A 27,395-nucleotide genomic window follows, 5' to 3' on the forward strand; every position below is an offset into this window, starting at 1 on the left:
AACAAATAGAAAGATCATTGAGAACCTCCTCATCTTTGTAGCCCAAACACCTAGTGTACTTCGCATGTTCTATGTGCTCATTATCTCTTGATTACATTAGCTAATCAACTAATTTATTATTGAACATTCAATTAAGTGAATCTTGATCTTATAATCAAACTCATATGTGTATTAGCGCATGGGCTCTGTAGTTTGTGGCACACAGGCTCTCTAGTTGAGGAGCTCGGGCTCAGTAGTTGTGGTACATGGGCTTAGTTGTCCCGTGGCATGTGGGATCTTAGTTCCCTGACCAGGGATTGAACCCACATCCCCTGCATTGGAAGGCGGATTCTTTACCACTGGACCACCAGGGAAGTCTCTGTATTACATACCTTAAAAGAGGTCTCATAAATACACAATGTTAACTTACCTCTGGTGATTTTCTGAATTTACTTGTTGGGTAAATCTATAGAAAATACAAAATACTATTCATACTCAAATCAAAAGTTTAAATAAAGGCATTGTCTTAGTTCAGGCTATAATAACAGAATATCATAGACTAGGTGGCTTAAGCAACATTTATTTCTCATAGTTCTGGAAGCTAAGAAGTCCAAGATCCAGCATCTGGTTAGGGCTTTCTTCCTGGTTTGCAGGTAGTCATCTCATTGTATCCTCACATGGCAGAAAGGAGAGAGAGAAGAGAAAGCTTTCTCTCTCTTGTCTCTTCTTACAAGGGCATTAATCTCATTCATGAGGGCTCCACCCTCATGACCTAATTATCTCCCAAAGACCCCACCTGCTAATACCATCACATCGGGAGTTAGGATTTCAACATATGAATTTTGAGGGGACACAAATATTCAGTCCATAACAGACATTAAAATAATATCAAGTCTTAATAAATAATTCTTATTGTTCATTCTTTATTCTTTATATGCCTTCATTCTGAGTTAAATTTCTGCTCTTTCCTTAACATTCCAATGTTCTGATTTGTGAATTTATTCATGCCTTTGTAAAAATATTACCAATCTCACATAGTAACCTATGTATGATGTGTAATTCCCTCCTGAGTATGACTAATAATTAATCTAACTTGTAGGTGTCAGATAATATACCATTGTTACCTACTTGCCTAAAACTATACCAGAATTTTAGTCTGTGATCAACATATATAAAAATCTCTCTGTATAATTTCTAAATCTTTTTTTTCAAAATGTGCTTGTGTAAACCAGAAAGACAGCTTGGCAGTACAGATTTCTGGGCATGTTGAAGAGTGATCTATTCTCCATTTATTGCTTGAGACTGTTGGATTCCCTAGCATGCTGACTAACTGATTAAGGGTTTGGACTGCTCTTACTGCAAGGTAGTGATGGTATTACCATTGCATCATTTACTTCCATGAAACAAATGTCCTTAACAAAGTCCACCTTTTATGACCAGTAAAAGTTTATGAATAAATGGGGAAATATTATAGCTCACACATTCTTGATGTAAAAGCATACCTAGTTGGAGGGGTATACTCAAAGCTCTGGCATCTCTCTTCACACCCTAAAAAACTGGAGGAAATAGAGACCATATAAGGTTCCAGGTATACATGTTCGCATACACTCCAAACCCTGTATTTCAGACTACTTTAACTTGTTGAGGTTCCTGAGGACAAAGATAGAGAGCCGAGAGCCTGGTGAGTCCTTCCTTTCCATGTTAGGAGGAAGGATGAATTGCTGGGACTGTCGAGCTAGCATCCTGATTTGGAGATGATAAATGAATATTAATATTCAAGTCTCTTAATGTCTTTCCTAAATTTCCACATCACAGCATTAGAATAACCAGTTTACAGGCTTTGTATTGAAAACTTGGGTACAAATTGGTGTCCTGCCTTTTTCTTAGGATTCCTTCCTCATTGTTTACATGAGCAGCCCTTGGGAAGCAGAAGCTAGACCATCACTTCCACTCCCCTCCTCCCATACAAAATTCCTTTCCTGTGTGGCTCGCAGATTCAACATTTGTGATTATTCACAATGTAACAGAAGCAAAGTGTTCACCCTAAAGGACTGAGTTATCTATTTAAGTGATCTGTCTACAGACAGAACAGGCAATGGAAGGAAAAAACCCTACATTTTGAAGGCAGTCTTAATAAATATTTTATTGAAATATAGTGGTGTTTCACAGAGACAGATATGCTCAAGTTTATCCATTTTATCTTGATTTTTTTTCATTGTTACACAAAGTGAAATAGTAGAAGAAAGTAGAAACATAACAGCAATCATTATAAATGTTTATAGACATAAGTAAAGCCCTTATCTAAAGTTCATCCTGTTTAAGGACATGTTTTATGTTGTACAATTCCTCTTAGAATATCAATCTAATAAGCACCAAATGAGGCTGAAGACAATGCTGTTATAAAAAATGGAGAAAAATGATTAAAATATGATAATTATACTGAAGGCTTATATGCTCAATCTAATCAACCAGGCTTCCAATTTGTCATAATGTACACTCACTCATACATTATTACTTAATTATAGCAACACTTCTATTTGGAAAGGTTGTCAATCAAGTGAACACCCAGCATTTTTTCTTTTTTTTTTCCCTAAGAAGGGGCATATTTTCAGCAAGGATTTGAAGCCGCCATGCTATTGATTTAACCCTTGAAATACTTTGCATGCAAACACTATAGTTGCCATTGAATATTTTTCTTGATATACATATTAATATAAGTTTATACTATGTAACATTATTCTTTTATGTCAGAACTGATATACCACATTCTAAAAGAAAATTAAATATTGACAGAATTTGGTGATTTTATGGTTAAGATATCCATGTGCTTGCACTAAAAGACAAAAGATGTGCTGTTTTTAAGAGAGGGAAAATTTGACCATAGTGTTTCCCAGTTTGTCTGTGATCCGTATTGAATAAGAAATGGCAGTGAGGGTGAAATTTAGATAGCTCTTGGACATGAATGCTTATGTAAACAGGCTTTACCCATAGCAAATTAAAGGTTTCCCTTACCTTTTACTTTATCTCTTCTGGCTCCATTACTCTGCCTTCCATTTGGTAAAAATGTTTAACATACTGCAAAAACAATCATGTAAGTGCATCTGCCAGGGTCACCTACTAAGATGTTAGTAACTTGATCATATAACCAAGTCTTCTCTAGCAAAATGAAGCAATAAATTGAAACAACTACTCATATTATTGAAATGACTAAAAATGTGTCTGAATTATTTTGAACATATTATTGACTTTGGAAGATACATTTCTGTATATATGCATACACATCTATATATATATATTAAATATGATCTCTGTATGTGTATATGACTTATATGTATACAGTATATACTCAATTTTTTAACCCAGATTATTTAATAGACCATTTTGTCAAGATGGTCAGATTATTAACTAAGAATTTAGAAATATATATTCTTACTGAGTGTGGACATTTTGTGTCCTTAAGTATCTGGATAATTGGTTCTATGACTCCATTCAACCAATATGGTAGATAAGTCCATGGGATCTATTTTTTTATAATTAGTGGGAGAGAGAGTGAGAGAGAGAGAGAGAGACTTTATTTCTCCTTTATTTCTTTAACTATTCTTCTTTGCAAGTGTAAAATAAAGAAGCAAATGTTCACATTTGCAAACCTCCATTATTCTTTACATCTAGTTTTGTGATGATGAGATACCTGATATGTACAATTGCAAACATGGAATATGAGCCCATATATCAACACTGCTTCTCATTGTGGTGGCTTCTCTTGTTGTGGATCATGGGCTCTAGACGTGCAGGCTTCAGTAGTTGTGTGGCATGCGGGCTTAGTTGCTCCATGGCATGTGGGATCTTCCCAGACCAGGGCTTGAACCTGTGTCTCCTCCATTGGCAGGCGGATTCTTAACCACTGCACCACCAGGGAAACCCTTAAACCTCCTTTTGGTTGCATTCAGGTGTGGAAAAAATGTTTTCATAGTTTGCTCCAGCACCTACAATATGCATTTAAAATAAGCCCAAGATGGCAACAGGTACAAACAGCTACAGCTTACTTTGCAATGCATCCAAAAAAGAAAATGAAGGTACAGTAAAATGTTAAATGTAAAATTTAGGTGGTAAGTATATGATTTTTTTCACTACACAATTCTTTAAGCTTATCTGTATGTTTGAATACATTCAAATTGTTTTTGTAATGAAAGGTTGGTAAATAAATTCAATAATATATCATTAATTTCTTTCTCTCCTAGGAGACAAAAATCAATGTTGGGAAAAAGCTAAAATCTTTGGCACCTGACCTGTTTTTCCCACTGTTTGGACTCCCTATAGAAACTGTAATAGTTCAGCCTTAAAGTAATAAGTTCAGGCAATTCAAGATACTCTACATTTCATGGTAATAAACTATTTGAGTAGGCCATTTGAAATCATAAGTAAGACTTCATGATATCAGTGGTATCCTGAAGAAAAATTTTTCTATCATTCCATATTTCCAAATCTCATAGAGGACGCCTTCCCCTCCAGAGCCCACATATGTTTATATGGGAAAGGTTGTTTATGAGGGGGAGGGGGTGTCTGCTGGGGAAGAGAATAAAAAAACTAAGGTGGTTTTGTGCTACTCTTTGACAACATTTAAATGCGTTTTCCATTGGTCATTCATGCAATAAAATCGAATTTTATAAAATTTATCACTATACATTTTTGTTGGGGGAGCTGCTTGGGTGAAGGTGCTATGGTCACAGACTCACTTGATCCAGCAAATGAATCACAGTCACTATTCATACTGGAGTCTGATAACGATGCTTATGATATTATTCTTAGTGTTAGTATTTAGATGCCTTTTTTTTTTAATACTCCTTAGCATCCAAAGATCTCTTTTAAGTCATTCATCTCTTTTTATGAACCATGGATAAAATACATCATCATTGTTATAATTATCATTAGCTAACATTTATTGAGAGAATAAACATGCCAGGCACCATTCTTGGCTCCTTAGATGTTTTACTTCATTTCTCCTTTGTAACAACCATGGGATTGGTATTATTGTTCATTATTTTCAGTTGAGGAAATTGAGGCACAGAAAGATGAAGTAGCTTGCCAGAATTATTTACTAAATATTAGAAAATTTTCAAACTGGAGTCCTTATCTGAGTTTTCTGAGAATGTCAACAATAATAACAATGAGAAATTTAGGGGGAAAGTCAGGGCTTATGCTCCTTGCCTTAACTGCAGCCTCACCTCCTCTGCTGCCTTTTTGCCCCATTGTGGGGTGGCCCGCTCTGCAGTTTCCTTTCCTCCTGGCCCCAGGGAGCTGCTTCTCTGGGCTTGGTTCCCTCACTTCCTGATGACTCCATTTTGATACTTGGCTGACTGCTCCAGGGAGGGATCCAGGTTCATCCCGGTACCCTATCTTAAACCCTGGAACTCCACCATTAATTAATCTAGTTGCATTCTGCTGATATCATATGTTCATGCAGAAGTGGATCCAAACATCCTAAGGAGAATTTGTAAGTTGTATAAATATGTCAACCAAATAACATACCTGAACATGTAAGGAGGGGGGATGAGTTTGGGTTTGAAACTATCCAAAGAATGGATATGTTTTCATTTCTTTCATACAGTAACACAGCTGAAAGCAATCTTCCTTTACTGTGAAAGAAGGCAGGAAAGAGTCAGGAGAGTACTACACTATTAAACTCCAAGGAGGGTAAGAATGAAAAGTACCTGAATTCTGCAGAGTTAGATTCACAGCTCTTTGCTGTAACACTCAGGATCCCCTGAGCCCTGATCCTGAGCGCATACTCAACAGAGACCAGAACAAACAACAATATTTTAATAATCAAGTAGTGTATCATGAAGAATGTAGGTTAGACATAAGGAAGAACAATCTGACATGGAGGATCTTTGACCATGACACTAAAATCCCTAATAAATTTAGATCAAATTTCAGCCAATTGGATTAAGAAGAAAAAAATCCAACCAGGACATATATGTGGCATTATGAGAGCTATAAAGCCTATTAATGATGGGCTGAATTCTTTATTGGCCTGATTAAATTTACCACACAGTTTGCTATCAACATGGGTGACATTAGGTACTAAAGATAATCTATAATCTCATTTCATGGAGATGTTGAAAAATATAACTGCCTTCTTGTCTCAAAGAAAGAGGCTAACTCTTTCTAAAGAGGAAAGGGGACTTCCCTGGCAGTGCAGTGCTTAGGACCCCACACTGCCAATGCAGGGGGCACCAGTTCGATCCCTGGTCGGGGAACTAAGATCCCACATGCTGCGTGGCCAAAAAGATAAAGAAAATTAAAAAATAAAGAGAAAAGAATAAACAAGTTCATGCATTCAAGAATTTTTCTAGTTCTTCTAATCAGTAACTAAGCATATATAGATGTAAAAATCATATAAATCATATAAATTTCAGGTTAAGGGAAGCATATATATTGAACATTTTTTCTCCTGTAGTATAACAATTAAAAAATTCAACACACATTTATTGCTATGGGTCTGGTGTTGTAAATAAGCACTTCCATGTCCTCTATCTTATTTAACATTGTTATTAAACAGTCATTTTCATTTTCCTTGTAAAAAAGAAATTCTAATCCCTCTGTAGCCTGAGGGAAACCACTAAACCTTTATTCTTCAATTTTATTTAAAATTGAGATGATAATATTTAGCTCCCTAGGTACTATGAAAACTAATTAATTAGCTTTGGCAAAAGATCTTGAAGACCAAAAATATGAAAATCCTAAACCTAATATTATTATGTTTTTATTCTTCACAGTGCCCTCAATATTAGTTTCCTTTTTTTACTCCATTCCCCATCAGTAAATAACATTTAACTTGAAACAATTGGACATGAGCTAAAACCTACCAGCTGTTATCAAGATCTCTTGGCTAAAGATGGTATTTATGCAAATGTTTGTAGTACATACCAAAACATATGTGCTTGTTCACTAAAGATAGGAAAGTTTGAGTGAAAATAATATGATGAAATTCTTTTAACTGGCTCCCATGCGATTTCAGAATGGAATATGTTGCTTTGTTTTTCATATTACTGGTGATATGAGATAATCTGAAGCAGCTTCGATGTTAAGTAAACAAATGTAAAGTACAGTCACCTGCCTTTTGACTTTGCTAATGGACATCACTTTCTTTTAGGGTAGTCCCATATCACTGAATATGTTTTGGAAATACTCAGAATAGTATTCTTCTTAGCCTTCTGAAGCTTATTTCACAATAATTAAGCAGTAATTTTATATTCTTAACCCAAGAGCCAAGCTCTTGGAAAAACTACCATTGAATTATGGTACTTATTAAAATTCTCTGAAAATAAACCTTATAATATTAAGGTTTTCAAATATGACATATTTTATATGGAATTCATTTGAATCAAACCACTGTTTGATTCCTAACACCTGTAGCAATGAAAGGACCTCAGGAATCCTGAAACAAAAAGGAATGAATTTGCAAGTAAATAGAATGGGCAAATCCGTGAATTCTTAGTGTGCTTTTTTAAGGCACTATTATGTGTTATATTTTAAAAGGAAAAAAAGAAAAAACTCATTTAATTTCAAGGTCAATGATAATCTCAGTCTCTCCTCTTCCCTTTCTTTTCTATTTCCAGCCCAAATACCTATGAATTGTGAGGTGATTCTGAAAACGAATTATCTTCCAATCTAGGGCAACATATTTGCCTTAATTTCCTCCATATTCTGAAATTTAAAGAATTAAATGGAAAATATTTCATAATCAATAAATGATTGATTAACTGCCTGTCTTATCAGACTCGAAGCAATTCTATCACCACTGTTAATACAACACAATATTTTATGTATAAACTTTTATAAACTGTCCAATGTGCAATATAAAACTAACACAGCAGACAAAATCTGTGAGGAGTTTGCAATCTATCTTAAAGTTATATGGAAAATAAATACTCTTCAAATTCAAATAGGTTGATGTATTGTAGCACAAGATCAAAATTAGGGCAAAAGAGATAGGTTTATGGGACCTTGGACAATTGATTCAGCCATCTTAAATTATGTATGTAAAGATATCATGTAAATGATAGTATATTAGGAATCAAAAATGAGAACAGAAGTGAAATCATTTTAAACTTCTATACAAATGGCAGATATTGTAATTATGTAAATTAATATGAACACAGAGAAAAACATACGTGTTGAACTACTCCATGTTTTGAAAGGATGGGATATAGGGAAATGATACAACTCTGTTTCAGGTGGACAAGTTTTCACAGGGTGACATTACAATGCTTTAGACCTAGTAAATTACATGCTTAATGTACATGCTTAGGAATATCCCATGCTTTCAAGGCAAGGTCTCCAGAATGAGAATAGAAGGACCAACCACAGAGGAAACTGGGGATCTTGGAAATGAGGGAAGTCATGTTTATGAATGAGAGGTGGCGGTTTGTTACCCAAGTGTTTGCTGCCTCATCGCTCCAATTTCTGGGGCCACCCTTGCCTATGACTTTAAAACAAACACATTTGGACAATGATATTTAGTCAATTAAGATGTGGAAGAGAATATAGTCAAACTCATAAGAGCAGAGAGTAAGTTGGTGGTTACGAGGGGATAAAGGGAGGGAGAAATAGGGAGGTGATGGTCAAAGGGTATGAAGTTTCAGTTACACAATAAATGGGTTCTGGAGATGTACTATACAGCATAGAGCCTATATAGCTAACAATGCTGAATCCTATATTTAAAATCTGCTAAGGGGGTAAATCTTATGTTAAGTGTTCTTGCAACACACACTACCCCACACCACACACACTAATCATAAAGGGCAGGAGGAAACTTTGGGAGATGATGAATACGTCTGTGGCCTTGATGGTTGTGATGGATTCTTGTGTTTAACCATCAAGTTTAGACATTGAATATATATAATGTTTTATATGTCAATCATAACTCTATAAAATGGCTTTTTTTAAAGAAATGTATACTTGCGTTGGGTTGTCTGGAATGATGATCACTTAATATAATCTGATTATTATATCTGAGTGGTGAGACATTTTTTAGCAATAATTATTTTTACGTTTGTAACTAGGTTTCTTATACTAGGCATGTATTTTTTTTTGAAAAAATCCTTATTCTGCAAAACAATTTGGGAAAATAAGTACATGGTAAAAGAAAGCTTCACTAGTAATAAAATGAGTAAAAACTTTTAAAATGAACTGTCATTCTACACTTATATAATTAAAAATAGTAAAATCTGATAATATTATTAAATGTTAAGGAAGGTTCAATGAGACAGGTATCTTCATACACTGCCAGTAAGAGTGTACTTTGATATGACTTATCTGAAAAGCAAGTGGGCAATATGAATTTCTAAAAGGGCACAGCCTTTGACCCAACAGTATGACTTCTGGTATCCTATCCTAAAGGAAAAAAAAAAATCAGAGATACATACAAAGATACAAAGACATATTATTCATAACAGCAAAATTTTGGAAACAACTAAAAATTCAACAATAAGGAAATGACTAATGAATAATCGTATATCCATTAAAAATCATATTTAGGAGACTAATGACCTGAAAAAATGATGACTCAATGTGAAATGAAGAAAAGCAGAACTCGATTCTTATACACGATAAGGTTTCAGTTTTACAAACCATGTATGGGGGGAGGGGACTCACATAGGGAAAAGACCATTGGAGTAAACATACTACAATGCTACTAGTGTTTATGTTTCTAGTTTGTAGGATTGTACATAATTATTATTTTCATCTTCATACCTTTCTGTATTTTCAAGATTTTCTACAACTAGAATGGGTTAAAAATCTCTCTGCTTTATCATTTAGGAAAGAAACACCCTTTCTCAAAATTTATTCTAAGAAATAATATTCAATTTGGGGGGAAAATTATACACAAAGGAATTTATCACAGAATTATTCATAATCTTAAAAACTAAAAAAAAAATGGTATTGCCCATTAATAGAAAGGATAACTAACTTGTGCAACATCTCTCCAAAGAGTGTACCACGTTAATTTATACCAATGACTAGGATGATTATGTAAAAACAAGGAGAACGCTTAAATGAAAAAACAAAGTCATCGAATGGTATGCAAAGTTTCGTTTAAATTGTTGAATAAAAACATATACGTGCACATACAACACTGAAAGAAAACTTGCAAACTCTCATAGTTGTTATGCTATATCTGGGTTCCCCAGTGAGTGAACATTTTATTTACCTTTCTTTTCAAGCTTTTCTGTAATATGCCTATTTCCTCCTTTATGATAAAACCGATTTATAAGACAAACCATAATGTCTGAATCAGAGAAGAACAAATAGTACAGTCATTCATTCCAATTCTATTTATTCTTCTTTCTTAATTTCTAACTATTTGTATGAACTTGCATCTTTCAGCCTCATATTAAGCATTAGTGTTTGTCAGTGAAGCTTTATGGACTTTAAGACTGAGTTTATAAGGTATTGAGTTAATGTGACTCATTTACTTCACATTTCAGGATGTGTACATGAAGAGCATCCTTCTAATGTTTACTTGTCCTTTTGGGTCAAGGATGCAGGTACTCCACATGTCTGTGATGTTTGCCTTTTGTAGGCATCCTCAGAATGAGAGACCACTTTTTTTTTTTAATGCCATTTATTAAGTAGACTAAAAATGAGAGATGGGGTGGGAAGAAAAGCAGGAGTTGAGGACACAAGTTGAGTCTAGGATGACTCTCAGTTTCCTTTTTGACAGTTTAAAAAAACAAACAATTCCTTCTCTACTTTGTATTGCCTGAGAACCACTATGGTTTTGTAAAGTCTGTAACAGTAATGACATCTAATCACCCACGAGTACATTTGTTTTGAGCCTATAAATATTATGTTAGTAATACTAAACTGTCTCCATTGGCTTATTTGTAAAAAGAAAAATATATATTTATATTCTTATAAAGTTAACAAGGAGGGCAGAGAAAAGGGAATGGGAAGCAGTGTTTAATCACAGTTTCTCTGGACAGAAAAACCAGACTGGGGTCTTACTCAAGCTAGCTGGTCAAGCAGTATTTGAGGAAGAGTCACAGGAGACAGAGATGATGGAACTGCCACTTTTAAGGATGACACACATTGGGTTATATCGGATCAGATAAATTTGCTTTAAAAATCTCAATCTTTTATAACAACACCTCATACATGTTAACATGATGAGACACAGCTTCAATATTTTATGAGATCGTTTTCTACTACTGATAGGTTTCATTTAAGTTATTAAACCACCAGCCTTCACAATAAAGGTAAATATATGTACTAACCATTTTTCCCTGCTATGAAATTTAGGCTCTATAGAATAAGTAAGGTGACTTCCTTTTGGAAAGATTTTGTCTGACACTAAGTTTTATTTCTTCACTTAAGATAATAAAATTGTTTTGAAATTGTTTGTTTCATCGGTGGAGGGTGGGTGGTTAGGTTGAGAAAGAAAATAAAAGTAAAGAGCGAACACATATTATGGGAATTTTCCTCAGTGAGGTGAACAAAGGCTCCATGGGGTGGGTGAGTTTCCCTAGCATATGGTCTTGGGACTATGCCCTTTCTTTGCCAGTAGTGATACACATTCTCCATTTCACTTTACCCAGTGTCAAAAAGTGGGAAAAGGAGATAATGACAAATTGAAAAAGAAATATACATATATATATAATCTCATTGGATGAAATACATAAATAGTTGGAAACGTCATTTTAATTACTACCTTGTGAATACAAAAGTATTTGACTCCACACTAATGATCTTGATTCTGGCACTGAACCATAACTAATGTCAAAAATTTGCAGAATTTCAAAGAAGAATATCACCTATAATATCAATGTGTCCTAACATCAAGGTCATTCTCTAATGATGAGGATTTTACTCACTTACATAATTTATGTGTAAATGAAGAATACAGATACTTTATGTTTCTGAAAGAAAAAAAAAAAAACTTCTACCAATTCCAAGTTTCTGATTCCAGGTAGTGCTCTTATTAATATAATTCCAAATGATATCACATTTCCCAAAAAATCTCTTGAGAGGGACTTGAGAGCTGCACCACTGCCTCTAAGAATTACCAATTACTGTCTTTTACACTTCCTCCTGAGCTGGATAAAAAGTATCCATCTCAAATTTATCAGCAAATACAGGATAATTCTGGGGCCGAGAGTAAAAGAAGCTTTTCCTTAAATTGGCAGCCCTCGGAAGACTGGCCTTTCCTAAAGGTTGGAAGATTGAGCCCCCATTACCGTGGCCTTTGTCAGTTTGAAGACTTTATCTGAAGAAGCAGTCCATCTTCTGAACTCTTTACCTTGGGTTACAGGGTCAGTTAACTGTTTTCAATCCAGGGAAAATATGTGTCTTTCAAACTGGTGTCAAGATACCCAAATGGGATAATGGGAGAGTGTTCAGTGGCGTCTCCTAGACTATACACACTGCAGAGCTTCAGATGCCTTCTCAGCGCAGATGGGCGATCCTGAGATGAGGCTTGTGAATTTCACAAGCAGGCCTCATCTGCTTCTGCCTTCATTCCGTCTGGTGTTTTAGGATCCACTGCAAAGCTGTCACAGCCCTAACTGACAATAACACCAAGTGCAAGGGGGAAAAGCCCATTTGTTAAATTACTAGGATAAAGGAAGTGTAGTAAGTTCGATGTGCTGAGATGCCTCCTATAGGGTAGGTACACACGGCCTCACTTGTTAATTTCTGCTACCATATCCTAGAATGAAAAATGTGTTTATCCCTATTATGAAGATGAGAAAACTGAAGCTCAGAGAGGTTGACTATCTTACTCCAGGTCACAAAGCCTCTGAGTGGCAGAGACAGGATTAAAACCTGAGTTGATTTGTTACCAGAACCCCTGCTTCTTTTTTTTAACCACCTCCCTAAGAAGGAGTGATATCCCAGCATGTGAAATTGTGTGTTCTCCCTGGGAGGTCAGAGAATAAAGAAATCATTGAACCCCGGAATTCAAAAGCTCCAACAGGGTCATTACTGTGAAGAACGGAGGAAGTTATATCCTGCAATGAATAGTTCTGCGCACATTGTGGTTTTCTAATGGAAGGCACACAGGCAGAGCAGAGGTGAGATACAGGGGCTGGGGGGTGGGAATAATGATCAGGCCCAAAAGAAGCAGAAGGTAAGTAATACAGTCATTCAGTGGTGGGAGAGCGGCCTAGAACGTACAATACACAGGTCAGTGCAGACCAGCTCAGCTCCAAACTGTGTTTTCAGTCCTTTTGGAAGCAACCGGTTTCAGGCTGCAGGTAGTAATGGCCAAGTTTTCACCTTCACATTTACACCCAGCTCTTGCCCCAGAAGATCATTCTCTGAGCTGAAAGAAATAGGAGTCAGGAGCCGTTCAGTGGTGCATGCCTGCTCAGCTTATTAAAACATGGGAAGAAGGCAATATTTCACCCCCCAGAAATAAAAAAAGATAGACAAGTGAGAGCAGCTAATCCATCAGAAGAAATTAGCAAGCAGAGTATGTAGCTGTTTGAAATGATGAACGAGGCTGAAATAGCTACACAGGCTAACATCCAGTGGGATAATTACTCCAAGCTCTCAGGCTAAAATCTGTCTTGGAGGAACTGGGAGGCTTTGATGACTCAATTTCAATGGGCATGCTTATGAAATACGTAGTAAAAGCTATTAAAATTGAAATTGTTCTTGGTAAGTATTCTCTGACTAGGCTGCTGACCCTGTCAGGCGGCTTTTAATAAGGTACACACTCTTTTTATTCTCAAAAGTGGCACGTACTTTAGCTGCCCACAGACTCAGCTTTAACGCTATAGTCACTTGCCCTGTGATTTTTCCATAGACGTGTGCTGCGTTTACTTGTATCCTTGTTATGTAAAATGGTGAGTTTCCAAATCAGTGTAGACATTGTTCGCTTTTGCTATAAGAGAAGCTGCTTTCCTCGATTCTGTCAACCAGTGTTCCAGCTTCAGAGACAAGGATTTGTTGACAGGACTGATCGTAATTGATGTCTATGGAGCAAATGTCTTCATAATACATACTTGCTGATCTAAAACAGCCTTGTTTTCCCACTGGTGCTGATTATGTTCAGCCATGACCATCATGACGTTATTCCTGTGGAATACATCCAAGTATAATCTAAAATAATCCCCACATTTTAAAACGAATGAAAACTAAGTAGATCCTCCTCTACATACCTGGGCATAATTGTTTTAAGAAAATCCTCAAAGGTAGGAAAGAAGCTAGAGGATGCTAGGGCCATACTACTCCAAGTGTGGTCTCCAGAGCAACAACATAGGCATCTGGGACCTTTTTAGAGATGCAGTGTCTCAGGCTTCCCCTCAGACCTACAGAATTAGAATCTGCATTTCAACAGTATCCCCCAGGTAATATCCGTACACAGTAAAGTTTGAAAAGCCCTGTTCTAGTACACAACTGGTTTTAGATTTCTATCATCATTCACCAACTAAGCAACTTTGCACTCAGCCAAATCTTTCTCAAAACATATTTGGAGGGAAAACAGCTACAAAGAATCAGAGGAAATCCACTCAAACTCCCTCTATTTATAAAACCATGCCTTCATTCAAAAGTACTGAGAGTCAAAGCAACTCAAAGATTTGAGGAAATCTAACAGTATAAACAGATGCTAAAGGAAACATGTAATTCAGGGAATAGAAGAGAACGTTTACAAATTTCCAATTAGCATCTTCAGAGAGAGCTGAGGCAATGCCACGAATTATGAAAGAACAAGCTTCTTTGAGAAAAGACCACTGAAAGAAAATGAATGAGCTCTTGTGAATTAAAAATATGATGACTGAAATCAAAATATAATTAGAAAACTGGAGGTTGAGGTTAAAAAAAAGTCCAGAATGTAGAGCATAGAGACAAAGGAGGGAAAAATTCTTTCATTCACTCATGCACGGAACAAGTATTTATCATGCAGCTGCTCAGAGTCAAGCAAGGGCTGGGGATGTTGCCGTGAACACAACAAAATATCTGTGCTCTCGGAGCTGATGAGGTGAAAATGATGTAAATAAAAGTTAAGAGCTATGGAACTTCCCTGGTGGTCCAATGGTTGGGACTTCACCTTCCAATGGGGGTGGGGGGTGCAGTTTCCATGCCTGGACAGGGAGGTGGGATCCCACATGCCTCGTGGTCAAAAAAAAAACAAAAAAAAAACAAAACATAAAACAGAAGCAATATTGTAACAAATTCAATAAAGACTTAAAAAAAAAAAGTTAAGAGCTGTGGAAAAGCAGCCAAGGAAGTCTGCGACTCATTCAAAAGGAGGTTCAAAAAAGAAAACAGAAAATAGGACAGATAGAAAAAACTAAATAACAAATGAATAAGGAAGTAAAATTTTCCAGGTGTAGAAGAAAAACATGATTTTCACATTGAAAAAGTCCATCAAATACCTAACGGGGGATAACTATATACATATATGTACATATATATTGTTTTATATACATATATTTACACACACATATGAAATTTCATAATACCCACCAAAAAGTGGATTATCTACAAAGAAACAAGAATTGAATTAGCAACAGAGTTTTTATTAGCAATATTGTATTTAGATAGAAAACATTGGAAAAATACTTCAAATTCTAAGGAAAAGGCTTTTCAGTCTAGAATTCTATTCTCAGCCAAAGTTGACCAAAGGTAAGGACCACCTGAGAGACCTGAAATAGATTTCGCAGGCATACTTCTATAAAATAAACTTGGGCAATATAAAAGTCAGGGTAAGCCGGGAGAGGTTGAGAGGTGGGGGTGGGAAAGTGAGGTGAAGGATCATGCAGGAGCAGGGTTTCCTTCACCTTCGTTCATAAAAAGTCAAAAAATACTATCCAAACCTGACACAATAAAAAAAAAAAAAGGAGTTTATTATTTAAAGTAGAAAGAGTAACCAATAGAAGTACCAAAAAGTATAGTCTAAAATCAGAAGAGAGGAAAGATGAAAATTATGGAATTATATTTCTTATCTGTCAGGATGGGGCATCAGAAGATGCTCTTGCCAGTTGTTAAATCAAGAATCAAGACCAGATACTATAAAACTCTTAGAGGAAAACATTGGCAGAATACTCTTTGACATAAATTGCCGCAGTATCTTTTTCAATGTCTCCCAGAGCAATGGAAATAAAAACAAAAATAAACAAATGGGACCTAATTAAACTCAAACCTTTTGCACAGCAGAGGAAACCACAAACAAAACTAAAAGACAACCCACAGAATGGGAGAAAATATTCACAAACAATGCAACTGACAAGGATTAGTCTCCAAAATTTACAAACAGCTCATGTGGCTCAATGTCCAAAAAACAAACAACCCAATCAAATAATGGGCAGAAGACTTAAATAGATATTTCTCCCAAGAAGACATACAGATGGCCAAGAGACACATGAAAAGATGCTCAACATTGTTAATTATTAGAGAAACGCAAATCAAAACTACAATGAGATATCACCTCACACCAGTCAGATTGGCAATCATCAAAAAATCTACAAACAATAAATGCTGGAGAGGGTGTGGAGAAAAGGGAACCCTCTTGCACTGTTGGTGGGAATGTAAAGTGATACAGCCACTATGGAGAACAGTATGGAGGTTCCTTAAAAAACTGAAAATAGAGCTACCATATGATCCAGCAACCCCACTCCTGGTCATATATGTGGAGAAAACCATGGTTCAAAAGAATACATACACTCCAATGTTCTTTGCATCACTGTTTACAATAGCCAAGACATGAAAGCAACCTAAAGTCCATGGAAAGATGAATGGATAAAGGAGATGTGATACATATATACAATGGAATATTACTCAGCCATGAAAAAGAATGAAATAATGTTATTTGCAACAATATGGATGGACCTGGAGATTATCATGCTAAGTGAAGTAAGTCAGACATGGAAAGACAGATATACAATATCACTCATATGTGAAATCTAAGAAAACAATGATACAAAGGAACTAATTTACAAAACAGAAACAGACTCACAGACTTAGAGAATGAATTTATGGTTAGCGTGGGGAAGGGTAGGGGAGAGGAATAGATTGGGAGTTTGGTATTGACGTGTACACACTGCTATATTTATAATAGGTAACCAACAAGGACCTACTGCAAAAAATAAAAAATACAATTAAAAAAAAGAATCAAGGCTCATACAGTTAAAAGCCTTTGAAGAACCAGGGTGGGGTGAGGCAAGGCAATTTATACTCCAACGATGATTATATTTACAGCTGAAGATGATGGGGTATCCTGTCAAAGGCCATCTCCCAATCCTCTCCTTCCTCCTCACACCCCATTCACTGGCCCCATCCTCTTTCCGGAGTCTCTGTTTCCCCTCACTCTTCTCCTACAGTGACATTTCAGCCCCCATTTCACTAATTTCTTTATTTGTTCTTTCTTCTATTATCTAGCCTGCAGTTTATATTCTGAACAATAAGCCCACTGAGGACACAGACTTCTCCCTCATCAGTGTACCCAGAAGACGGCGTCTTTTTACTCTAAAGGTAAAGACAAAAGCATTAGATTTAGAACCCGGGATTGCTGCATATAAAGGAAGCTTGCTGTTGCTATCCAAGAAATGTCCATTCTTCTGAGTAGTGAGAGGTGGACTTGAGTCAGGTCGTGCACAACAGGAAGCTGCTCTTTTCCAATTAAGAGAGAGTTATATACAAAAAAGAAGTCTGTTGATGGACACTTAGGTTGCTTCCATGTCTTGGCTATTGTGAATAGAGCTGCTATGAACGTTGGGGCCTAATTTTTTCTTGTCCATGGTCAATCTACTCCCATTCCCCTCAACATATTTTCAAACGTTCAACACCACCCTCAAACTCTCTTTTTAACTCCTGCCTCCTTCCAATCTTCAAGAGATGATTATGCCTCCTATTCTATACATAAAATTAAGGCATTATCTCTCAATTGCTACTCCCTGCGTACTGGTTTCTTTCCACCCACGCTCATTCCTAACTTCCTCTCTTTCAGTTTTCGAGAAAAGATGATCTCCCCCTATTCAAACCCAATCTGTGCCCTTAATTCCTCCTTCTACCAACACCGTGATTTTGCTCGCTCAGTCACCTCCTCTGTTACTCTCTCTTGCATCTTCCTCTCCTCTTCCTCTCTCTCTTCTAGCTTATTGTCCTCAACTCGTAAGCATAGTCAAGCTTCCCCCAGACAAAAAAGAAGGAACTGACCTTTACCTCAGAGCTCTCTATCTTCAGTCCAACCTTCCTTTCACATCAAAATTCCTCTCCAGTGTAGTTTTAATTTCACATTCTCAATGCATATCAACCAACTGCCTGTATGACTTCTATCCCCAGGTTGCACTTGCTAAAATGCCAGTCATCTTCTTATTCTCAAAACCAAGTTGCCATCTTATTATATTTCTCTACGGCGTTTGATACCTACTTCTATTTTCTCAGCATCCAAACTCTTCATTCTGCCGGCTGCCCTCCCATCTCTGGCCATTTCTTCCTCATACTCACGATCTCCTCTTCCTTCTCCTACCTTTAAATACTGGTGTTCCTACATCTATCCCAAGGCGTAACTGACTTGTTATATTTTATCCTGAGCAATCAGATTTACCCATTTGTCATGGTTTCAGTAACTATTTGTACGCAAATGACTAACAGATTCACACTTTTAGACATAACTCTCTTTAGGGTCCAGATCGTTTATTCAAGCCCCCTTGTGGATATTTCATCTAGCTCCCACTCAAGCACCTAAAACTCATTATGTCCAATATGGGCCTAATCCTTCCCCAGAACTGCGCCTTCTCCTGTATTCCCAATTTTCATGGTACCACCATCCAAAAGACACTAAAGTTAGAACTTTGCTTTCTCACCAAAGAGTTGATTATAAAGGGCCAGTGATATAAACTTCCTAAATATTTCTGGGCTCAAATTCTTATTTGTTCTTCCTACTAGTTCAGGCAATTATTGTGTCTGATGAGGATTACTACAACCTCCTGCTTTTAGTCTTTTTTTTTTTAACTTTTTATTTTATTTTTTAATATTTATTTATTTATTTAGGCTGCACAGGGTCTTAGTTGCAGCACACGGGATCTTCACCGTGGCATGTTTTAGTTTCTTTATGTAGGATCTTTAGTTGTGGCACATGGGCTTAGTTGCTCCGCGGCATGTGGGATCTTCCCAGACCAGGGATTGAACCCATGTCCCCTGCATTGGCAGGTGGATTCTTAACCACTGCGCCACCAGGGAAATCCCCTGCTTTTAGTCTTGATTTCTCAAATTCAACTTCCACACAGACATCAGAGTCCAATATTCATTAATTGGACTAGGTGGGAATGGCAGCAATATATAATTCCATACTATATGGCAGGGGTCAACCGCTTGTTTTTTTGTACAGTCCATGAGCTGGGAACGAATTTTATATTTTTACGTGGTTAAAAAAGAAGAAAAGTCTTTCATGACACATGAATATTACATGAAATTCAAATTCAGTATGCCAAAATAAAGTTTTATTGGAACACAGCCATGCTCATTCATTTATGTATTTTCTGTGATTGCTTTCAAGCTAAAAAAGAAGAGTTGATTAGTTGTGATAGAGACTATCTGGCCAGATCATCTAAAACTTCACATATCTGAAAATATGTACTATCTGGCCCTTTACAGAAAAAGCTTACTGACACCTGCAATATAGTATTTTAAAAATTTTCGTCATATAGTGCCAAAAAAATTGGGTGGAAAATGGTTTAGAGGTGCTTATATTTTATAGACTCCAAAAAGCCTATTTAAATTTATGTATCTTCAAGTAATACTTTTGATTTAATAGACATTATACATAAACATTACTCCTCTGGTGAGTCCAATAAATATTTGTTGAGTACCTACGCATCAAGCATTTTTCTAGGCACTGGGCATACAAAGGTGATAAATATAGGCCAGTGGGTTAGAAAAATAGAAAATTTTCATAAAATTAATCAGAGCCTTGAAAAGGTTTACAAAGGGTTATAGGTTATAAAAGACAGAAGAGGGACCATCAGCCAAGCAGGGATGTTCAGGAAGGTGTTCCTGGTAGAAAGAACCATTCAGCTAGGACTGAAAACAGCGTGTTCTTACCCTTTTCTGTTGATAAAAGTAATTCATCTGTTACATTCATTTTTATTATATTCTAAGTGATAAGAATTGTTCAAGTATTTTTTCAAGTGACAAATAGTTTAAATTGTCTATTAATACTATGTTGCAACCAGATGAATCTAAAAGCTTTCATTCCCACACAACTGCTTGCATACCAGTATCTTCACCAGGTTAATGACCACTGCCATTTGAGCCTACAATCATAATGAACATGGAAAATAACATAAATCTGATGGATGGCGCCTAGTGCAAATATTTTATACTTGTTAGCTGGGTATGTATGTCAGATAATTGTACATTTACTACTCTGGGATCTCAATTAATACATTCAAGATGATTGGATATTCGTGAAAATAAAAAAATGCAAACACCATAACATTACCTGAAAGTGTACTTCATTACCTGGAGAATGTAGGAGACATTTCTCTCATTAGTGTCTTCTACTAAATTAGGCTTTTACGTTGTTAGAGTATTTGTGGCTTAGTCAAAGCTCATAAAATAGACAGCCAATAATGGAGAGGAATGATTTATTGGCAAAGAGACAAGTCTCGAAGTCTTTTTTTTACAGTCAAGTAGACTGAAACTACTAAGACACATCTTTTCATATTTCTTTCAGGAAAAAAAGGAGAGAAGAGATTTTTTTTTAAGTCAGGGACTTTTTAAAAAAGAACAGATGTAAATTTAAAGACCTTCAGCATTTTGTACTGGCCACTAAAATTTCATTTGTACTGATCCAAGTACCAGCTGGAGATACAGAAGTAACTTGATTTTTAAGAGTCATTTTCAGGTGTTCCTTCTGTTATATTTGCCAGCTGTACCATCTAGATAAGGAAATAATTTAAGATGGGCTGAATTACTGACTTGAGGGCGTATTAGCAAACAAGATCAGACCTGGGAGTTAGTTTTCATAACTCATCCAAGATACTGTGCTATTATCGCCCTATATCCCTAGTGGACAACAGCTGCACGTGTATCTGAGCCTATGAGTATTTTTGTAGGTTTCGTTGACTTCTACCAGCCCTACCAGCCTCAAACACTGAAGCGCTGCCTTTGCAGCATAGATGTGTTCTATAAATGCGCGGAGTAACTCCCCTCGAAATCAAAATAATTTGAGTTTGGAATAGATAAAAAGGTTGAGGAGGAGTGAGTGATCGAGAATGAGAGTGAATAATATAGGGAACAAACTAGTGGTTACTGGTGGGGAGAGGGAAGGGGGGAGGGGCAAGATAGGTGCGGGGCGGTGGGTGGGGGGAGAAAAGAAAGGGTGATTATGGGATTATATGAAATAATGTGTGTGAAACTTTTGAAAAGTGTAAAGCACTATAGAATTTTAAGAACCTTTTATTCCATATAAAAAAGAATGACTGTGAAAGCCTGAGAGATCATTTACACTTGGTAAACATTTGTTTTATAATTTCTACTGCAGTTTTGGAGGATTTGTCTAAAGCCAAAATATTTAATGGATCTTAGGATTGCAAAGCCCTTTTTCTGAGGGCTTTCTTTATTTTTACAGACCAGTTTATTTAAATTTTATTACAAAATGATACTCATTTTAAATATAATATAATTTAAATATAATGAGGTGCAAAAGTATATTGTCGTTCAAAAACACATTTTTAAAACAACTTCATGTCTTAGAAATAATATTAAGTAGCACATGCCTTTGGAATAATAGTAGCTAGCATATGTATCATTTAGCAAAGAATTTCATAGAATGAGATAACATTTGTAACAAAATATTTTTAATTAAAGAATTTAGACAATATTGGCCTCAACTCATGTGATTTAAGTTGCAAACTAGATTTTTAATTTTAAAATGTCTAAGATCTTTGAAGTATCCAGTGGAAGTATCATTCTTTCAATCAAAAATATTTATTCAGTGCCTATTATATATAAAATACTATGCTAGGTAACTGAATATATAGAAGTGTCCTCAAACTACTTATTATCCAGTGTTGGAGACCACAATTCAAATAGGATAGATCAGGCCAAATATAACAATAAACTAGGTTTTTCTCTGGTGGAATAACAGAGCTTATTGCATGAGATTTGTTTAATTTTATGTTGTCTTACAATTAATTTCTCATGCCATTATCAAATATATTTACAATGTAAAAAATACCTGTTCGCTTCATATAAGAATTTGCTAAGTTGATATTTTATGATACTATGATTTTGAAGGTTTAACAAAATATAAAAGCCAAGAAAGTACCTTTGTAAATAAAATTCTGTTACTTCAGCTGATGTAACTCCTATGTGTGTTTTTGTGCTTTAGTGATGAAATGACTTTCTGATGACATCAATAGCAGAAGTCTTCACAACATATAAATCAACTATATTTCAATAACAATTTAAAAAAATCAGAAGTCTTTTCCAATACCTCCTATGAGTTTTTCTATCTATTCCTTTAGCCTGCCTTTCCTTTCTTCATAGCAGCTTTGGCATTCAAAATCTTTCCTGCCTTCTCCTTTTTTCACATAATGAAAGTTCACTCAGTTCTTTGGAACCTACCGGCAGAAATACTATAGCCCTTCTCCTTCTATGTATGTAAATAAAAGATTGTCTGACTCAACCACCTGTGTACACAATCCAAAATCTTAAAATTTTAGGACTTAGATACTCAGTGGATGCTTCACTGATACCTTATAGTCAAAGTCTACAAGAATAAACATTATTTGTAATTTTTGTTAATGTTCAGTCATAATTTGGCTTAATAAAATCCCCAAGTAAGAAAGTTTTCCAAAGAGAACTATGTCAGAAATTCCAATTTAGTTTGCTGGCAAAGTAATGTTTAGAATGTCTGTATCAATAATATAGGAAAATGATGTTCGCCTTTTTCTCTTAGCTAATAAAAATGTTATATTTTCAGTTTAAATGAATTTTCCTTTCTACTTATGGATTTTTTTTCAGACTTTTAGGGACCAAATTTAACGTTCCTGCCATTAACCTGTTTCAAAACAAATTGTTTCCTAGGTCAGCATTATTTCTTGGTACAAATAAGAGAGTGCCATTAAATGAATCCTGTGTTCAGACTTCAAAGCGATCAAACTTGTCCATAGCTGATCTTACAGTAGTAGGTGATAATTGGACACCATTCAATGGACTTTTAATTTCCCTATATTTTAAGGAGTTATAAGGAATAAAACATGGAAAGTAAAGAAGTATAATATTCCAGAATTTAGATAAAATGCATTATTAAGTGTGAAATATTCAATTATAAGAAAGAGTAGAATTAAATTTTCTACTGAATTTGCTAACTATAAACTGTTTCATTCAACACTTCAATATAAATTTCTGAAGCTTTTTAGAGTAAGATATTTCTTTGCCTTTATTTCTTAAACCTATATATATCGGAGGAATTTAACAACATTTAAGGCAACAATCTATGGTAAAACATAATTTCAGATCTTTTTTGAAGAAGTTGTAATGAAAAATCCAGTTGATCATCAGATAAGCTCCACTAAAAGACTATTAGATATAACAAGACAATTCAGAAAGTTGACTAGTTGCAAAATAAATATCAAAATCAGTAACATTTCCAGAGAAGAGCACTAATCAGAAAAACAATGGAAAAATTATTCTTCCATTCACGTTAACAACAAATATATATAAAAGAGTCAGAAATTAATACAACAAGCAAGATACAAGCTTTTGTGAAGAAAAGCACAAAAATTTCCTATGGGATATGAAAGAAGGTTAGAAAATAATTGACTTATTTCTAGCTAGTGAGATCTAATAGTATTTCTTGAATTAATTTGTGGGTTGATACAATTTCTATAAACTTCAACAGGATTTTATTTTGCGTCTTTACAAAATGATTTTAAGTTTACCACGAGGAAGAATGAGCTAGCAAAACCTCTGTGTGTGAATGCTCATGTGTGCATGCTCATGTGTGCACGTGTGTATGTGTGTGTGTGTGTGTGTGTGTGTGTATGCATAGAGATAGAGAATGATGGGGGGAGAATTGATCTTTATGTATTCAAGATTATGTCTTATAAAGCTAAAGCAATTAACAAAATACACTAGTTGGATGTTATAGAGACTGAACAATGAATGCATTAGAAAATCCCCTATCTATTTACCTTATGTAAGAATTTAATATATAGTAAAGATGGTATTTCAAATTAGGAAATGGCAAACTACTCAGTAAATTGTACTAGCACAATTGAAGGAGGTTATCATTATCCTCATTTTACAAATGAGGAAACTGAAGCACAGAGAAGTTAGGTAAGTTGCTTAAAGTCACACAGCTAGCATACAATAGGTTTAGGACTCAAACTCAGGCAGATTTACTCGGGAGCCCAAGCTTTTACTATTACACCATCTCTTCCTAATACTTGATTTTTCCAACAACCTTATTTTACGAATAAGAAAACTGAACAACAGAAAAGTAAAGTAACCTCCTAAGATGACGTATCTGAAGTATTCCAGAAACAGTTCTGGAATTTGAATTCAGGCCATCAGGGTAGTTATTTAATTTTTCAAAATATCTTGTACTTATTAGGACTTCCCTGGCGGTCCAGTGGTTAAGACTCCACGCTTCCACTGCAGGGGGTGCGGGATCTATCCCTGGTAAGGAGCTAAGATCCCACATGCTGCGCAACACGGCCAAAATAAATAAACAAATAAAATACTAAAAAACATGTATATATTTTGTACTTACTAAATCGAAATTTATAAAAATCTAGGTCTTCTAAAGTGGTCAGATCATTTTTCTAAAATACAATTACTAACATACAATTTTAGTAATACCACTAAAATACAATTCACCAATTACTATAAGCTGTCAGATATAGTGTTATTTCTAGTGTCGGATAAGAAACTGTGAGAAAGAGGAGACGTCTCACGTCAACTATGGCCTTCCAAATTTAGTAGAGACACAGATCAAGAATTATTTTTATATTGCATAAACTTCTCCAAAATAGGCCGAGTTCAGATTTCACCTTCTCTGAGGATTCTTGGGGGACTTTATCTCACTCTCATCCCAAACTTACGACAAAACTAAATTGTTCCCTCCTCGTTGTGCTGTTTCCCTTCCCTGCCCACCTCTAGTTGAGCACAGACCACACACTGCATTATAGTTATCTGTAAAAATGCTTGTTGTGCCAAGATGTCAATAGCAAAGCAAGAACTATTTGTATTCTCACTGCATGCTACGGTGTCTGGCACATAATAGAAGCTCAATAAACATTCTGCCTTGTCCTGAATCTGCTCATCTGTACTTACAGAGCATCCTTCTATATGGTACAAAACTGAAGGCTCTCGGGAAACAGACAAGAACTTTTAATCCATGATCTCTGAAGCACTAAGGGAGCAAGTAAAATGCCAGAAATAAGATTTTAAAAATCTGGCTTCAAATCTTGACTCTGTAGCTTTTTGACTATTGACCTGTGAGTTTTTATCTTTCTATAAAATGGGAATTATAATATTTACCTCCCAGGGTTTTTGTGAGCAATAAATGAGAGAAATTTAGTAGAAGGGCCAATTATACCATCTACTATGTACTACCAGTCAACGATATTTATCCTATTAACATTAATATAGCCATTTTTAAGTTATCGCAACGTCACCTCTTCCACCAGCCATTTTATATATCATCTAATCCTCATGATAGTGCTTTCATTCAGCAATGATATCTTCACTTTACAGTAAAGGAAAGATTCAGAGAGGTTAAATGGGTTGCCCGTGATCACACAGCTAGGAAGTAGGAAAGCTAGAATACCAACTCAGAAGTTGCTGATTACATTTCCTGCTCTGAGCCACTATAATTTTTTTTTTAATAAAGCAATATCTTAAAGAATTGCAGATCACTGTACACTAAGAAAGCTGTTTTCTAAAACATAGACACTAAATAGATAAAGATTTGGGGGAAAACAATTTAAAAAAATACAGACTTCCTAGATGATTTAAGTTTCACAAAACATTCTGGAGCTGAAGTAGTAGAGTCAGGATTTAGAGAATACTAGGTGACTTCCAATCTCCCTCTCTATTCCAAATTTTGATTTTAATCTACAAACTACCGAATATTTTTACTTGAATGTCTCAGAGACTTTTTAAAGTCAAAGATCCAAAATTAAATTAATCCATTCTTTTTTTTCTACCACGACTTTTGTACTATTTTCCTCCTTACTAAAAAATTTCTTTCTCTGTGTTACTATATCTGTGGACTACAACTCCATCCTCCTTTTTTTTTTTTAATTTTATTTATTTATTTTTGTCTGTGTTGGGTCTTCGTTTCTGCGCGAGGGCCCTCCCTAGTTGCGGCAAGTGGGGGCCACTCTTCATAGCGGTGCGCGGGCCTCTCACTGTCGCAGCCTCTCTTGTTGCGGAGCACAGGCTCCAGACGCGCAGGCTCAGTAGTTGTGGCTCACGGGCCTAGTTGCTCCGCGGCATGTGGGATCTTCCCAGACCAGGGCTCGAACCCGTGTCCCCTGCACTGGCAGGCAGACTCTCAACCACTGCGCCACCAGGGAAGCCCCCCATCCCCTCTTAATTGCCCATCTCAGAAATCTGGAAATCCTTCTTGAACCTCTTTCTTTCATAACTACCTTCTCAAATCCCTCCATTTCTTCTGCTTCCCATCTTTACCACCATTTCACCACGAACATACCTGGCAAAATTCTTGCCAAGACTAATGCGCGTATTGAGCATGTTAAGCACGCTAAGAGCTGAGACAGCTTCCCGAAACGTGTGAAGGAAAATGATCAGAAAAAGAAGGAGGCCAAAGAGAAAGGTACTTGGGTTCAGCTGAAGCTCCAGCCTGCTGCACCGAGAGAAGCACACTTCGTGAGAACCAATGCAAAGGAGCCTGAACTGTTGGATGGAGCCCATTCCCTATGAATTCGTAGCATGATGGGTGTAAAGAAAATAAAAGACCGGGACTGTTAAAAAAAAAAAAAAAAAAGGAAAGAAAAAAAAAGCGCAAGTCATCTACTTGACTTGTATTAAAATTATGTTTACAGGGACTTCCCTAGTGGTCTAGTGGTTAAGACTCTGCACTTCCAATGCAGGGGGTGCAGGTTCCATCCCTGGTCAGGGAACTAAAATCCCACATCCCACATGCCACGTGGTGCTGCCGATAAATTTAAAAAAATTATGTTTACTGTCCATTTCCAAATAAAGAAGATTGTGAATGCACTGATGGCAGAAAGTTTGTCTTCCTCAAATTCTACCCTATGCTTTGCAGTAGCTAGCCTAGTGCTTGGCTCCTAATGAAAAAAAAAAAAATTCTATTTGTCTGTGTATGTATGTATGCATCTATCTGTCTATACATCTATCTACCTACTTAACTACATACCTATCTTTATCAGTAGATTGTACACAAAACGAATATCTAACCAATTTAAAGA

The 27,395-nt window shown here is 35.9% G+C and overlaps 1 long non-coding RNA gene across 1 annotated transcript in view; it reads right to left on the reverse strand.

Annotated features, from left to right (window-relative positions):
• Window positions 1–7,519: 7,519 nt before the first annotated feature.
• LOC309644573 overlaps window positions 7,520–27,395 on the reverse strand; it is an 85,165-nt gene continuing 65,289 nt past the window's right edge. Inside the window, exon 4 of the long non-coding RNA XR_014254497.1 lies at window positions 7,520–9,375. This is a non-coding gene — a long non-coding RNA (uncharacterized lncRNA). The remainder of the gene's footprint in view (window positions 9,376–27,395) is intronic.

The sequence above is a fragment of the Balaenoptera physalus genome (assembly GCF_965194825.1).
Source record: "Balaenoptera physalus genome assembly, chromosome: 1".
NCBI lineage: Eukaryota > Metazoa > Chordata > Mammalia > Artiodactyla > Balaenopteridae > Balaenoptera > Balaenoptera physalus.